This window comes from Microtus ochrogaster, chromosome 8, assembly GCF_000317375.1.
Source record: "Microtus ochrogaster isolate Prairie Vole_2 chromosome 8, MicOch1.0, whole genome shotgun sequence".
Lineage (NCBI taxonomy): Eukaryota > Metazoa > Chordata > Mammalia > Rodentia > Cricetidae > Microtus > Microtus ochrogaster.
In genome coordinates this window covers 13,991,852-14,003,636 of record NC_022015.1, presented here as the reverse complement: position 1 = coordinate 14,003,636, position 11,785 = coordinate 13,991,852, and positions in this window count along the sequence as shown.

Genomic DNA, 11,785 nt, shown 5'->3' with positions numbered 1-11,785 from the left:
GGGGGGACTCCTTTCACCAAACCTTTGGCCAGTATCCTCTCAAGGCTCTGTCTCAGTGGGCTGCTGGCTCCCTAACAATGAATTCTCTTCCAGTTGATGCCTAAGAAGTCTGAGTGTGGCTGTGTCTCTTGCTTAGAGCTTTCCCTTTCATTAGAACAGTTCAGTGAGCTACTGGAGGGGAAGCATCAGTCATGTGAAGAAAAGCCATCATGTGGCCTCTGAGGCCTTTCCTCCAGTCACTTCTTTGCAGTTCCATCAGGACAAAAAGTCAAAAATAAGAATCAAAATGATGTTGGAGATCATTACATGAAGAACAGATACTGAGAGCTGGTTCTCTCTCTCTCTCTCTCTCTCTCTCTCTCTCTCTCTCTCTCTCTAGGAAACCTAAACAAGGTAGAAGAATACAATTATTTCTTTGCTAATCATGTGGATCAAGGTGGTTACTCGATTAGTATCTTTCTCTCCACTTGACTGTAAGCTACAACCCTAGTTAGTTCTGACTGTCGACTTGACACAACCTTCAGTCACCTGAGAAAGGAGTCTCAACTGAGGGATTGCCCAGATTACGCTGACTTGTGAGTGTATCCTGATTGCTAGTTGATGTAGGGGGCCTAGCCCACCATGGGCAGCACCATTCCCTGGGCTGGTGGTCATGGGCTGTAAAGAAAACTAGCTGAGGGGCTGGAGAGATGGCTCAGTGGTTAAGAGCATTGCCTGCTCTTCCAAAGGTCCTGAGTTCAATTCCTGGCAACCGCATGGTGGCTCACAACCATCTATAATGAGGTCTGCTGCCCTCTTCTGGTTTGCAGACACACACAGACAGAATATTGTATACTGCATACATAATAAATAAATAATTAATTAATTAAAAAAAAAGAAAAGAAAACTAGCTGAGCAAGAAGCAAGCCACCAAGCAGCATTCCTCCTTGGTTTCTACTTCAAGTTTCTACCCCAACTTCCCTCAGTGAGGCACTACGAACTGGATCAAGTTGAAGCCAAATAAACTTTTCCCTCTTCCTGCTTTTGGTCCAAGTGCTTTATCACATCAACAGAAAAGAAACTAGAAAAGCTCTGTAAAGGCAAAGAACATACCTGCTCTGCCATGTCCTCCTATCCTTTACCATAGCCTTGGTGTCCAGCATACAGCGGGTAGTCCATAAATACCTGTGGAATGAATGAGAAACTCTGGGAAATACTGGTTGCCAGGTGGCATCTACAACAAGATGAAGAGTTTACTGGCACTGTAGTTCTGCGTTCTGTCCACAAGAGTTTCGCCTGGAAGATCATTAACTCCCAACACGGAAAGCGAAGGGGCCAAGGTCTCACCTTCTGTGTCTCGATCCTGGTGACACACTGAAAGCTGGAGCCAGCAGGGAAAAAAACCCACAGGTACCCTCGAGTCAACAGAATATGCAAAGCCACGGCTATAGGAAACGCCTTAAGTCAGAGGTGCCCGAGATTTACGGTTCGGATCTGAAATGTCTCCACAGCCTTCATTTGAATGCTTGATCCACAGGGAAAGGTGTCCAGCCTGTGTCCCAGAGACCACATACAGCCCCAGATAGCAATGAATACAGCCCAACATGAAATTATCAATTGTGAAGATTCGTCTGTGATTTGCTTTATTTTATTTTACTTGTAATTCAATTGCATGGTTCTTGAGCGTGAACTTTGGAGATGACAGCATCCCATTACAATGTCAACAGGTTGAACACCCCAACTAGCAGGACCATGTGTGGCTTTTAGGAGGTGGGGGAAATAGGTCACCATGAGAAGACCTGTCATGGTTCTATCAACCCCTGGCTCCTATTCTGCATGAGTTACCTTTCACCACATGCTCCCTACACTGTGAGCTCCTCCGTGCTCCCCTCATTATGGGCAGACACTCCTCTGAAACCATGAGCCAAAGTAAACTGTTCTTCCTTTCCGCCATCTCTATCTGGTGATTTGGTCACAGTGGAGTAAAAGTGACTAACGCAGGACTTAAGAGATATTTGACAGTGGAGGTGAAAGGGCAGGAGGGCTGACCTGGTTACAGGATCAGAAAACACCTTAACAGAATCTAAGATCCAAAGGGTAGCAGCATTTCTCCTATCCATTCCTTCCTATTCCTCCTGTCATCCCCCACCTCCTTTCCCCTCTTCTTCCTATAATTCTGGAAGGTAAGGAAATCAGTGTCAAAAGAAGTATAGATGAGACAGGGCACAGGCTGTACTACAAAACAGCCAGTGACATGGTAACTTAAAGAATTAGCTTTTAGTTTTCCTCCCCTGTCCAGAGCTGCAAGGCTGCACTGCCCGCCCACCCCTGACAGGTGCCTTCCATTGCTGCCCTAGGCAGTTTCCCCAGGAACCAAGAACTAGGGAAGAGAAGAGGTGGAGGGTAAACTGCTTCCCTCTTAATGATGCAATTTGGAAGTTGCACAGAGAACTTCCTCTTACATCACACTGGCCAGAATTTATGGGTGACCCTACTGACCTGAGACGAGGAACTGGGGCTTTGGTTGGGTTAAGAAGAATGAAAGGTGGAAGATGAAGTCATTAATCCAGAGGAATCAATGTGCTCCCTAGTGCCTCTTTCACACTTCATAGGCTAGAGGAAGAAGCAGGATGGCCCACCCTGCCCTTCTGCACAGACCCTCTGGATCCAACATCACTGCCCTCCAGCCTACATCACTGCCCTCCAGCCTACATCACTGCCCTCCACGCCTTCTGTGAGTACCTGACTCAATCATCACCTCCTCATGTACGTAATGGGACTGCGTTCCAAAGTTAAAGAGTGCTGTCATCAGAGAGAGCAGGGATTTTCAGCCTAACCTGCTCACTGGAACCACAGCATCATTTAAGGCCAATTTGATTAGTCTCCAAATTAAGTTCTGTGATTTAGAATTTGTATTTATCTTTATTTGTATATGTGTGCACCTGCTTGTCTATGTGCACCACACACATGCAAGAGCCCTTGGAAGCAAGAAGAGGGCGCTGGATCCCCATGGCCTGGACTTACAGGACTGTGAGACACTGGCATGGTGCCTGGGTCTTCTGCAAGCGTAGCAAGTGCTCAAAACTGTGGACCTTCTTCTCCAGCCCGAAAGGTCTGTCAGTTTGCATTCCCAAGAGGGAAATCTAATGTGTCAGAGGAAAGAGACCTGGGGAATTAATGTTTAAAAAAATACAACTAAATTTCCACCAAGGACATAAAAGAGTTGTTCCTTTCTACTTCATGAGGGAGTGCCTTGCTTCTCACTGGTGGAATGAGAGCTGATCATCTTATAAACTTTGTATCGTATGTACTATGTTCATCCGTGATAAGGGAGGGGTGGGAAGGCTTTGTGTTTCTGGGTATGTATTTGAAAGAGTGGTCTGTGTGTGTGTGTGTGTGTGTGTGTGTGTGTGTGTGTGTGTAAAATCCAGATGTAAGGTGTCTTCAATCTATCTCCACCTTATTTTCCAAGACAGGCCCCTCGCTGAACCTGGAACTCCTCCGTTCAGCTAGACCAGCTTGCCAGTTAAGCACCTGTCATGTCTCCCAGTGCCGTGATTGCAGGCACATGCCTATATCCATACTGTGCTCCATACTGTGCTTTTGTTTTTCTGTGAGTGTGGTGTCCTCACGCTCGCAGGGCAAAACTTTGCTACCTGATCCATCTTCCTAGCCAGATGGCGTAGACTTCCCAAACCTTTCCCAAGTCAACAAAACCCTAATTCTCTTCTCAAAGCTTCAGCCTTAGGACTTTTCAAAACAGCAGTAAGCTAAGTTTCTGTGTTTTATGTCCCTTCTTTAACCTTTCCTCTTGAATAAAAACCAATGGTAGTAGCTAATCCAATGAATACATTTGTCTTGGTATTCTACGTAATGAAACAGAACCACAAAACTGATAAAAAAAAAAATTGTTCCAGGTCACAAAATGATATGGCTGGGGTTTGAACACAGAACACCAGGCTTCATGCTCCATGACTCCTGCCTCCATGCCTGAGTGTTCCTGAGGCAAGAATGGGGTGGTTCCTTCAAATTCTATGAAATTCGAAGGAGGGTGCAAAACTGCATTATTTGGGACAATGGTTGTGGGGACTCTAAAGATGCTGACAAGTTTGGACTTGACATCCCAAGGTCTGAGCTTAGCTCCACCCAGTTCTACCTGTTTCCCCAGGTGAGTCTACTCTGGAGCCTCCAAAACATCTCTGTGCTAGGTGATATCTGAGAAGGGGCATCCTTCCTCCTTCTCTGTACAAACACAAGCCACCTATCTGTGACAACAAGGTTTTGGCTCTCACCTGGCTGGCAGCCAGAGAGGTCCTGGTACACAGGCAGAGACTCTGCCCTCAGCCCAAAGGGCGAGGCTAGCTGCCAAGGCCCATTAACCCCGACACAAGGGCCCAGGGAGGTCTGTTTAGGGGACGCAAGGGTAGCTGTTAAGTAGGAAGCGCTGTGGGCTCCACCCTTTTGTTGTTCCCTATCGGCATTGCCACTCTGACAGGCTTTGTCTGACACAGGGGCATTAATTTTTTTATGCTGTCCTACTACAGACACAGCGATTAGACTGTGCTATGATGAAGGAAATTCGGGTGCAATTGGAATTCCGGAGATGCCCGGCTACGGGTCACATCACGCTCCACCTCAGCCTCTTGCCCCCACGACACTGCTGGCTGCTGCTTTACATGCGGTCCTGTGGCTCCACAGAGCCAGAGGTGACTGCTGAGGAGAGGGAATACAATATTCTCCGCCGGTAACAGGAAAGTTGATTAAGAAAAATTCACTCCCTCTATCTGGTTGCTGATCTCCTGTTTATCTTCATTTGAACCATCCTGGGTAGATGTGTTTTAATTGCAAGGCACTTCCATTCTTTTTCCGGAAGCAGGCAGGGCATACATTATAAAATAAATAAATGATTAAGAAACATCTAATTATTGTTATTAGTTTCTTACTTGGAGGGACTTCCAAGCTGCTGCTTATTAAAGTCATTCATCAAGGAGCCACCGTGCCCTTTCCAGAGGCACTGCTCCCAGGACCAACATGGGACTGGCTGTCTCCTGCTGCACGTGGGGCTTAATAAACATGGGCAATATTGATGGCTGCGAATTCCTCCCTCGGCCTAAGCTCCAGCATGATGGATTGATGCTTCCCAAACATGGAGACTATTTCTCCGGCCATTCATCAACCCCACCACAAACACAGGTGTCAGCCTGAGCCGACGTCAGACTCTAACCACCTCCCCCGAGCAGAGGGAAGGAAGCCTGCATTTCCCACCCAGGGACCTCATCAATTTTTCATGCACTGCAGTCCCTTGACTTGTTAAATATTTATAACAATGTCATTATTTACCAAACAAGCTACCCGGCTGTGTCAGAGCCCCCCAGAGAAAAACTCGGGAGTATAGAGAAGGGCCCTCCTCTGAAGAAGCTTCAGGGCAAGGGTGGTTGGGCCCAGCAGGCAGATCTCTTGGCCTTTCTCTTGGTATGTGTCCTGAGGCATCTCTAAGGCTTTTGACAGGTGACTGCAGGGTGGAGGTCAGCCCTCCCCCCCCCACCCCACTGGAGACCACAGCACTAGGAAACTAAGGAGAGAGCATTGTGTCAGGGTTGTTCCTACCAGGGACCCACCTGGCTGCTGGGGCTGCCACGCTGACCTTACTGGTCTCCTTCAGTCACTCCTCCACATGACAGCACAGTCAAGAGAAGAGCTGTATGAGCCTTTCTGGCTGTGGAAGAAGAGAAGCCTGAAGACAGCAAAGAGCCTCAGTCATTCCGCAAGGCTCTCCTGAGTCTGACAGGGGCAGGAACTGGAAGGACTTGATGTGGCCGCCTCTGAAGGAAAGTATCCTCTCCCGGTGCATTTTGTGACAAATCCCATGCCCTCAGGGGGAATGCCAGACGCTTCCTCCTCCACCTTGCTTGCTATTCTGTTCTAGGTGCTAGACCCAATGGTTCTAGCAATAGTCAAATAACCTTCCACAGGGGCCATCTAAGACCATCCTGCATACCAAATGTCTACATTACAATTCATAACAATATTGAAATTACAGTTATGAAATAGCAACAAAGATGGTTTTATGGTTGGGGGTCACCACAGCGTGAGGAACGGTATTAAAGTGTTACTGCCTTAGGAAAGTCGAGAACCAATGAGCTAGACCCAGATCTATTCAGTGGGAAGGGTTCTTAGGAAGCAGTGCCGTCCTGAGAAACATTTTACTTCCTTGCGGGTGGGGAGGTGGGGAGGCTCTGGAAGGAGTTGGGGAGGGAAAGCTGTGATCAGTATATATTGTGTGAAAAAAAAACAGGTCTTTTTATCCAAGAGAAAAAGAACAGTGAGAAACTTGGCTGAAAAAAGGCCCTACTTTTCTCACCTGGGTGTTGTCACATTCTCAGAACTATGGCAGTCACTAAGGACAACTTTGAAAACAAAGCCACTAGGAAGAGCAGAGAGAAAAATAAATCCCTCAGTTCTTGATGACACAGGTGAGGGAAGATGCTTCCTGGTATCCACCATGCCTCTGGACTTTGAAGAGAGGTTTTGTTTTGTTTCTTTTATTGAAAACACATTTTTTATACACTATTTTCCCCACCGTTAACTCCTCCCAGTTCTTCTTTCCCTCCCCTCCCATCCAGGTCCACACCCTTTCTATCTCTCCTTTAAAAAAAAAAAGAAATAATAATAAGATACAATAAGATAAATTTTAAAAAAGACAAATCAGAATAGGACAAAACAACCAAACAAGAAAAAAAAAAAGACCCAAAGAAAAAGCACAAGAAACACATAAAGATGAAGAAATACACATTCTTGCACCAACAGGAATCCCTTAAAAACAAAACATGAAGCCATAAAAAATTTGCAAAGGAACTGTAAGGTGTGAAAAAATCCCTAGTTTAACATTATGAAACAAAGAACCTCCAAAGATGCTGTTGAGTTCACTTTGTGTTCGCAGTATACTGCTGGGCACGGAGTCTACCCTTGAGAGAGGTTTGTTTCTCCAGTGAGACCAGACTCCTTTGGAGAAAACTAATTTTTCTTTTTCTTTTCTTTCTTATTATTTTATTTTTGTTTTTTCAAGACAAGGTTTCTCTGGGTAGCTCTGGCTGTCCTGGAATTCACTCTGTAGAGTAGGCTGGCCTTGAACTCAGAGATATGCCTAACTCCGTCTCCTGAGTGCCTGGATTAAAGATGCATGCCACCACTGCCTGTGTGGAAAAAGAAAAAACACCCTAACTTTTCATTTATGAGTGGTTATTAATTGGAGATAGTTTCCTGGTTAGGGATGAGGACGTGTGTCCACTTCTCCTTCATCTCTAGGACCCCATCTGGTGCAGACCTGTGCAAACCCATGCATGCTGCCTCAGTGTGTGTGTGTGTGTGTGTGTGTGTGTGTGTGTGTGTGTGTGTACCAGCCCCGTTGTGCCTAGAGGGCCTTGATTCCTTGGTATCCTCCATTCCCTCTGGCTCTTCCTACCTCCTCTTCTGTGGAGTTCCCTGAGCCCTGAGTGAAGGTATTTGATGGAGACGTCCCTTTAGGGCTAAGTGTTTGAAGAGAGGTTTTTAAGCTTGCCCTTACCCTTTGGAATGCCATGGTAATATAAAAGCTTCATAGGCAAGACACACATGATGGATGGTGGGTCCAAGATCTGAGGAGAAATGGGATGTTTGCATGGCCAACATGCTGATGAAAGAGTGGCTGACCATTTCATAACGATGAGCATTACTAAGTGGTCATGGTCATGATAAATGCCATGTTATGACTTCAGAAGCACCAAGCAAAGCACTCTGTTTCAATGGGATTCTTGCAGAACCTTAATCAGCTCAGGAGATGATAGGAGACAACCCTAGTTTGAAGGAGATCCTGTACAAGTGGCTCAAACACTTCAAATGTCAAGGTCATGAAAGGCTGAGGAACCACAAGACAACTAGATATGACATGGTATCAGAGATATGTTCCTAGATAGCAAAAAAAAAAAAGCAGCAGCAAACATGCAGATATGTTGTGGAATATTACTGTAGCTGGGCAAAGATATGTTACATTTGTTTATGCTGCAGAATATTGCTTTAATTGTGTAAAAATGTGTTACATTTATTCCTGCTGACTTTGTTAATGGTGTAAAGATGTGTTACCTTTGTTTAACAATGTAAGGGTGTGTGTTTAATTATGTAAAGATGTGTTGCTGTTTCACTTTGCCTGCCTAAGGCACCTGATTGGTCTAATAAAAAGCCCAAATGGCCAATAGCTAGGCAGGAGAGGGATAGGTGGAGCTAGCAGGCAGAGAGAATAAACAGGAGTTGAAACCTAGGCTCTTAAGCAAGAAGAAGACACGGAGAAAGAGAGGGACACAGCCAAGGTCAGAAGACAGGCAGTCACCAGTCAGCTATGGAGAAGCAGTGAAAGCAAGATATACAGAAGGAAACACAGGTAAAAAGCCCTGAGGCAAAATGTAGATGAGGGTAAATAGATTAAGTTATAAGAGCAAGCAAGAAACAAGTGTAAGCTAAGGCTGAGCATTCAAAACTAATAAGTACCCATGTCATGATTTGGGAGCTGGTTGGTGACCCAAAAGAAAAGGCTTGGTAGGCAGGTAAAATCCACCTGGAGTCTGTATTATGACAATGTTAATGTCTGGCATTGACCTTTGTACTGTGGTTATGTAGGCTGCCCCTAGGAGAATCATAGCAAAGGATATGAGAAATCATGGACTAATTTTTACAACTTTTGTGTAAATCTGAATGTTTCTTTACCATTTAAAAAAATTATCGAAGAACACCCTCTAAATTCTGCTACCAAATTGTACAAATTTTATCAACTTCTGGATTTGCTGTAGTAGAGATTCCTCAAGGCTTACACAGAAGAGGACTGTCTGGAGTCTTGAAGGAATCTTCTTCACATAACATCACGTACACTTGTCTATGTTACTACATCTTATTTGTCAAGTGCTGGTGTATTAGAAGAGTAAAACCACAAATGTTGAAATAAAACAATTCAAATTTGGTTCCTATCCAAGATCTACCGTGTCCCTGTGAGTTACCATGATTTACTCTCTCTGGGCCTCTGCATAAAATTAAAATAGTGGCACCTACTTTGGTTACCTGCTGTTTAAAACCTCTGCAATGGCACTTAGCAGGGAACAGACAAACAAGAGATCCATTTTCTGTGGTAACTACATCCCACTCTTAAAGTCAGTGGTCAAATCCACAACTTTCAAGCCCACAAAGTCCTCTAAAATAAAATGCAGTGATGAGCTGAAAAACCCCGCAGATTAGAGGTTTGGTGGCCCAAGGACTTAGAGGTTCCTTTTGAGATGAGGAAGAACTTGCCCTGTAAACATCAGAGAGAAAAGTTTCCTAGCAGAGAAAGCATCAAGACCTGAGCCCCAGAAGTAAAAAGCAGATTCTATCAAGCATCTGAATCTTGGTGCTCCCCTATCTGCCCCACCCTCTCATAATAATGTCTAGTTCTACATGCAGTGGTATTAAGGGGTGGGGCCTTCGGGGGTGACCATCCCATGAAGGGAGGGTCCTTATTAATGAGATCTAGTGTTGTTAGATTATTTTGTAATTAATGCATTTAAGAAAACTGTCCTTATAAAAAGTGACTAGCTTAGCTGGCCAGTGGTGACACATGCCTTTAATTCCAGCACTCAGGAGGCAGAGGCAGGTGGATTTCTTTGGGTCTGAGGACAGCCTGGTCTACAGAGCAAGTTTTAGAACAGAGGGCTACACAGAGAAAGCCTGTCTCAAAAAAAAAATCAAAACAAAAAAAAAAAGAGGAAAGAGAAAAAGGAAAAGTGACATAGCCTCTTTGCCCTTTCCACCACAAGAGGACAGGTGACAGGTATTACCTACTGGTGTGGGAAGTCCTTCTATCTATGTGTTATTTTTATTGGTCAATGGATAAATCTGTTTGGGCTAGTGGCCTAGCAGAAATAGAATTTGGTGGGAAAAGTAAACTGAATGCTGGCAAAAAGAAGGCGGAGTCAGGGAGACTCCATGGAGCTGCCAGAGGAGAAAGATGTAAGCCTCTAGTTGGAACCTTGCTGGTAGGCCACGAACCTCATGGTAAAATATAAAAAAAAAAAATAGAAATGGGTTAACCAAAGATAAAATAGCTAGTTAGCAATATGCTTAAGTGATTGGCCAAGCAGTGATTTAAATAATATAATTTCTGTGGGATTATTTCCTGACCCTGAGCAGCTGGGAAATGAAAAAGTGGCCTCACACAACAACCTACAAACAGGTTCCTACCACTGCATCTGCTGATGTCTGGGTCTTCCCAACATCTAGAACTAGAAGTGAAACATTTCCAGTGTTTATAAATTACTCAGCTTAAAGCATTTTGTTCTAGCATCAGGGATGGACTGAGCCAGATGGGGCTGAGTGAGTGGATGGAGATGGAGGCACAAGAATGTGGGCTAGAGACCATGACAACTGGAATACAGGTTCATGGGTGGAGACAGAGGATAGGCTTAGCACACACCTAGGGAAGAGGAGCTGGATGGAGCCCACACAGAGCTTAGCTGGAAGGAATAGATTTCGAGGAAGGGCAGCATCAAGGATTGTCAGGATGGGGAACGTAGTGGGTGTGCCATTTTGGTATAGACAGCCACACTTTTAAAATAACTTACCTGGTTTGGACCTTGAGATTTCTGTCCGGTGCTCCAATGTGGGTCTCTGTCTCTGTCTCCTTTCATCGCCTGATGAAGGTTAATATTCAGGAGGATGTCTATATGTTTGTCTTTGGATTCACCTTCTTATTTAGCTTCTCTAGGATCGCGAATTATAAGCTCAATGTCCTTTATTTATGGCTAGAATCTCAAGGTCCAAATCAGGAGCAGAAGGAGAGGGAGCACAAGCAAGGAACTCAGGACCGCGAGGGGTACACCCACACACTGAGACAATGGGGATGTTCTATTGGGAACTCACCAAGGCCAGCTGGCCTGGGTCTGAAAAAGCATGGGATAAAACCGGACTTGCTGAACATAGCGGACAATGAGGACTACTGAGAACTCAAGAACAATGGCAATGGGTTTTTGATCCTACTGCACGTACTGGCTTTGTGGGAGCCTAGGCAGTTTGGATGCTCACCTTACTAAACCTGGATGGAGGTGGGGGTTCCTTGGACTTCCCACAGGGCAGGGAACCCTGATTGCTCTTCGGGCTGGGGGGGGGGACTTAATTGGGGGAGGGGGAGAGAAATGGGAGGCGGTGGCGGGGAAGAGACAGAAATCTTTAATAAATAAATAAATTAAAAAAACAACAACAACAAAAATAACTTACCTGGACTCTCATTTCCTCAGAAAGCTGGTCCCAAGTAAAATCAACTATTGGCATTTTCTAGGTCTCCTAGAGAGGTGACTAGAAGTTAAAGTCCACTAAGTAAGGTTTACTTTGTGGTGAGGTTTCTGGCTTGCTCAGGGACACACTTGGCAGTGCTCGATGTGTTCTTGCTGAATAAGCAGCGGAATGAAAATTTCGTCTATGGTCAACAGCCCGGAAGTAAATGGAGTCTTTTAAAAGTCAGTTTAGCTCCCGTTTTCCAGCCCAGGAATGGCGTAAGTTTTCCCTGGAGGGAAACATCAACACTGGCCAGAGCCTCTGTGGTATTCTCTTACACACTGCTTAGCATCAAATTAAAAAATGTCTCAGTGAGTAAAGTTCTGGCCACCAAGCCTGAGGACCTGCAAGAACACACAGCTGAAACCTGTCCTGACCTCAAACACGTAGGATCATGTCCCTGCCGCCACAAAATAAATATGATGTAATATAAGAAAAACATTAAAGGATGCTGAGAAGGGGAACGAAGGTTATGACA